This window comes from Otolemur garnettii, unplaced genomic scaffold (genome assembly GCF_000181295.1).
Source record: "Otolemur garnettii isolate 467f Iridium unplaced genomic scaffold, OtoGar3 scaffold00174, whole genome shotgun sequence".
Classification (NCBI taxonomy): Eukaryota; Metazoa; Chordata; class Mammalia; order Primates; family Galagidae; genus Otolemur; species Otolemur garnettii.
The window spans coordinates 1,582,532-1,588,033 of record NW_003852569.1 but is presented as its reverse complement, the minus strand read 5'-3'; the positions used below and the strand labels follow the sequence as shown (position 1 = coordinate 1,588,033).

At 43.9% G+C, this 5,502-nt stretch overlaps 1 non-coding gene across 1 annotated transcript; it reads left to right on the top strand.

Annotated features, from left to right (window-relative positions):
* Positions 1-3,458: 3,458 nt before the first annotated feature.
* On the top strand, positions 3,459-3,562 carry LOC111728634. The gene has a single exon (XR_002775869.1). It is a non-coding gene; the product is annotated as a U6 spliceosomal RNA (small nuclear RNA).
* The last annotated feature ends 1,940 nt before the right edge of the window (positions 3,563-5,502 follow it).

Genomic DNA, 5,502 nt, shown 5'->3' with positions numbered 1-5,502 from the left:
GAGGTTGCTGTGAGCTGTGATGTTACAGCACTCTACTGAGGGCGACATAGTGAAACTCTGTCTCAAAAAATAAACAAATAAAATAAAAATAATAAAAAAGTTGGTACTATTTAGGATTGGAAGAGTGTGGTGGAAAGGTCATTTTTGCATTCTATGGCAAGACTACACAATTTTTAGAAGGCGATTTATTGACACCTAGCAACATTTTAAATGGAATCCATTTCTGTGATCTACTTTATGGAAATAGACATACAAGTATATGAATAGGATTTTCAGTGCAACACTGTAAAAATAGTGAAAAGCTGAAAACAATAAGGAAATGGTAAAATACACTGCAGAACATCCACAAACTGAGACACACACAACCATGATATCTGGTCTCCATATACCAGTATGGAAGGGCATCCAAGGAGGAAGACTGATCAGGGGAATAGCAGAAAAGCAATGTGATCATATTTTAATTAAAACTATATAAGGTGGGCTCGGCGCCTGTGGCTCAAGTGGCTAAGGCACCAGCCACATACACCCAAGGTGGCAGGTTCGAATCCAGCCCAGGCCCACCAAACAACAATGGTGGCTGCAACCAAAAATTAGCTGGGCGTTGTGGTGGATGCCTGTGGTCCCAGCTACTTGGGAGGCTGAGGCAGGAGACTCACTTGAGCCCAGGCATTGGAGGTTGCTGTGAGCTGTGATGCCACGGCACTCTACCCAGGGTGACAGCTTGAGGCTCTATCTCAAAAAAAAAAAAAAAAAGCTATATAAGGTGGCACCTGTGGCTCAGTGGGTAGGGTGCCAGCTCCATATACTGAGGGTGGCTGGTTCAAACCTGGCCCTGGCCAAACTGAAACAAAAATATAGCCAGGCATTGTGGCGGGTGCCTGTAGTCCCACCTACTGAGGAAGCTGAGGCAAGAGAATTGCCTAAGCTCAAGAGCTGGACGTTGCTGTGAGCTGTGATGTCATGGCACTCTACCAACGGTGATAAAGTGAGACTCTGTCTCTACAAAAAAATAAACAAATAAAAATCAATCAATAAATAAAATTATATAAAGTTAACTATATTTATAATTTGGATTAAATTTATCTATTTATTTATTTATATGTTCATAGGAAAGGATTTGTAGAGATAAAGCTTCTTTTAGCATACCAAATGTAACTAACAGTGGTTACTGGTCAAGATCAAGCAACACAGGGAGCAATGTTTGTTTATCACAGTATATGTCAATTTTATACATTTTTTTTTTTTTGAGACAGAACATCAAGCCGTCCCCTTGGGTAGAGTGCTGTGCTATCATAGCCCACAGCAACTTCCAACTCTTGTGCTCAAGCGATTCTCCTGCCTCCGCCTCCCAAGTAGTAGCTGGGACTACAGGCATCCACCACAATACCTGGCTATTTTTTGGTTACAACTGTCATTGTTGTTTGGTGGTCTGGGCTGGATTCAAACCTACCAGCTCAGGTGTATGTGGCTGGCGCAATAGCCGCTTGAGCCATAGGTGCCAAGCCTATATGTTACATTTTATATTAAGCTTGAAATGCATGATTAAAAAAATTGAAATGATGACTGTGAGCCTGTAACTCACCAGCTAGGGCTCCAGACACATACACTGGAGCTGGCAGGTTCGAAACCAGCCTGGACCCGCCAAACAACAATGACAACTACAACCAAAAAATAGCCAAGTGTTGTGGCAGATGCCTGTAGTCCCAGCTACTTGGGAGGCTGAGGCAAGAGAATCGCTTAAGCCCAGGAGTTGGAGATTGCTGTGAGCTGTGATGCCATGGCACTCTACCCAGGGCTTGAGACTCTCTTAAACAAACAAACAAACAAACAAAAATAGAAAAAACTACCTGGTCATTGTGGTGGGTTTCTGTAGTCCCAGCTACTTGGGAATCTGAGGCAGGAGGATCACTTGAGTGCAAGAGTTTGAGGGTGCTGTGAGGTATGATGCCACAGCACTGTGGCCTGGGCAATAGAGTGAGACACTGCCTCAAAAAAGAAAAGAAAAAAAAAGAAATACCTGAACAAGTAGGCAAGAAGTAGGTACAGGTTGAGCATCCCTACTCCAAAAATCAAAATCTGAAGTATTCTAAAATCTGAAATTTTTGAGTGTAGACATGTAACCACAAACGGAAAATTCTAAACCTGACCACATATGATGGGGATCACAGTCAAATGCAAACAAAACTTTGTTTCAGGGGCAGCACCTGTGGCTCAGGGGGGAGTGAGGATGGCGGTTTCAAACCTTGTCCCAGCCAAACTGCAACGACAAAAAAAATAGCCGGGTGTTGTGGCAGGCACCTGTAGTCCCAACTAGTCAGGAAGCTGAGGCAAAAGAATCGCCTAAGCCCAAGAGCTGGAGGTTGCTGTGAGCTGTGACGCCACAGCACTCTACTGAGGGCAACAAAGTGAGACTCTGTCTCTTAAAAAAACAAAACAAAAACTTTGTTTCGGCCACAGAATTATTTCTTTATTTACTTATGTCTCACTTATGTCACCCTGGTAGAGTGCTGTGGCATAACAGCTCACAGCAACCTCCAACTCTTGGGCTTAAGCAATTCTCTTGTCTCAGCCCACCAAGTAGCTGGGACTACAGGCACCTGCCACAATGCCTGGCTATTTTTTTTTTGTTACAGTTGTCATTGCTGTTTAGCAGGCCCAGGCCGGGTTTGAACCCGCCAGCCTCAGTATATGTGGTGAGCACCCTACCCAGTGAGCTATAGGCACCACCAGTCACAAAATTATTTCACAATATTCTATAAAAATAGATGGCGCCTGTAGCTTAGTGGGTAGGGTGCTGGCCACATACCCCGAGGCTGATGGGTTCGAGCCCGGCCTGGGCCTGCTAAAATAAAGCTGATTTTAAAAATAAATAAATAAATAAAATATTCTTTTTTTTTTTTTAAGAGACAGAGTCTTACTTTGTCACCCTTGGTAGAAGTGCTGTGGCATCACAGCTCACAGCAACCTCCAGCTCTTGGGCTTAGGCAATTCTATTGCCTTAGCCTCCCAAGTAGTTGGGACTATAGGTGCCCACCACAATAGCCTGCCCGGCTATTTTTTTGTTGCATTTTGGATGGGGCTGAGTTCAAACTCACCACCCTTGGTATTTGGGGCCGGCACCCTATTCACTGAGCCACAGGTGCCGCCCATAAATAAAATATTCTATAAAATTACTGTCAGCCTGTATGAATACCATGTAAACAAAACATAAATGCATAAATAAATTTCGTGTTTAGACTTGGGTCCCAGCCCCAAGATAAACTCTTTATGTGTATGTAAATATTCCAAAATCCAAAATAATCCAAAATCTAAACGCTTCTGGTCCCAAGCATTTTGGATAAGGGATACTTAACCTGCAATAATAAAAGTAAAAGCAACAGCTATAATTTATTAAATACCTAATACGTCCTTGATTCTGTTGTAAGCACTTAGGGACCAAGAAAATGAAATGAACTGCAGTGCTTGCTTCAGCAGCACATACACTAGAATTGGAACGATACAGAGATTTGCATGGCCCCAGTGCAAGGATGACACGCAAATTTGTGAAGTGTTCCATATTTTTAGAAAAAAATATAGAAAAATAGAGAAATGAACTGCACGTACCTCATATAAATGCCTTCTGGGAATTTCTCTAAGCTTTTCATATGTTGGCCTTACTATGAGGTTTATAACAACCTATAAATTTACAACAACCCTATAAAGTAAGTACTCTCATTTTGTGCAATTTACAGATAAGGAAGTTATAAGATAGAAAGGGAAAGTGACTTCCTCGAAGTCACACAGATAGTAGCAGAGCCCAGGATTTGAATGCAGGCAGTCAGCTACTGGCTCTGTGCCTGTAACCTCTACACTATAAGATATTAAGTCACTTAACCTTCACAGCAGCCATTTGAGATATTGTTTTTGTGTTGCATTGTATGGTGGGAGGCGAGCACATACAGCTCTTTCTGTGTTTGGTGGGAGGCAAGGACTTCCCAGGCCTTCCCAGGCCTCCTTGCAGCTAGGAGCAAGTAGGTGACTTGGTTTTGGACACAGTCAGGTGTGCCTACCCAGGATTTGACACAAAGAAGTAGGGACCATGGGGAGTAGGCTTTGGTGATGCTGGTGCACAGGTAGGGAGTAGGCTTTGGTGATGCTGGTGCACAGGTAGGGAGTAGGCTTTGGTGATGTTGGCATGCAGGTATGTGGGTGGCAGTGCTACAGAAGCTCCCAGCGTCAGTGCTGCTGGTGGTGCCAGAGTGGTACATGGAACTTGAGGGCAGTGTGCTTTGAGTGGGTCAAGGACAAGGAAATGCTCTCTGGCTGCAACTACAGCTGCCACTGGGGCCTTATGATTTAGCAGATCCAATGGTGCTTGGCAAAATTGGGTGATCCATGAGGCTGTGGCAGGCAAGACCCAGAAGGAGAGACCCCAGGATGGCCCAGAAAGGATTAAGGCCCAGCCTACTTCAGCAAGTAACAGTTGTCATCATAATTGCCTCTGGGAAGCTTCAGCAACTCAACAGAAATCAAACACAAGACCATGGGATACCAGGTGGCCCTGTGACTGGGGATTATCTGATCTATTTAACCAACTCTAGGAGGACCAAGCCTGGAGCTCCTCATCTTCAAATAGAAGTGGGATAAGCCTAAGAACATCCCTCTGAGCAAAGCTGCAGAAGGAGAACAAAGCTGCAAAATCCCCTGGCTTGACAAGACAGATATTGAGAAGACAGCCACAGCCCAGAGTCTATCAACCCATGAATGGTTAATAAACTGTGGTGTACATACACCAGGGAGTATGATTCAACCATAAAAGATGGAGACTTTACAGAGCGGTTCTCAACCTGTGGCTCACGACCCCTTTGTAACAATGAAAATACATCAGGCATTAGGAAGGTGGAGAATCACTGCTTCACAGCTTTTGTGTTCACCTGGATGGAGTTGGAGAACATTTTCCTAAGTATCACAAGAATGGAAAGGCAAGTAGCCAATGTACTCAATATTAATATGAAACCAGTAGATAGATAAATACCCACATAAGAGAAAAATTTAATTCAAGTTGAAAGGAGGGCAAAAGAGGAAGGGGAGAGGAGGGAGGGGATTGGTGTGCTCTCACCTAACAGGCACAATGTAAGGGTAGACGGCACACCTTCTGCGTGAAGGGCACAACTTGGACTTTACATGACAAATACAAGCAATGTAACCTAATCATCTGTACCCTCATATTAATCTGAAATTAAAAAAAAAAAAGAAAAAGAAAGGCTCAGCACCTGTAGCTCAGTGAGTAGGGCTCCAGCCTCATACACTGAGGTTGGCAGGTTCAATCCCAGCCAGGCCTGCTAAACAACAATAACAACTGCAACTGAAAACTAGCCAGGCATTGTGGGGGGCACCTGTAGCCTACTTGGAAGGCTGAGGCAAGAGAATCACGTGAATCCAAGAGTTTGAGGTTGCTGTGAGCTGTGATGTCAGGGCACTCTACTGAGGGTGACATAGTGAGACTCCGTCTCAAAAAAAAAA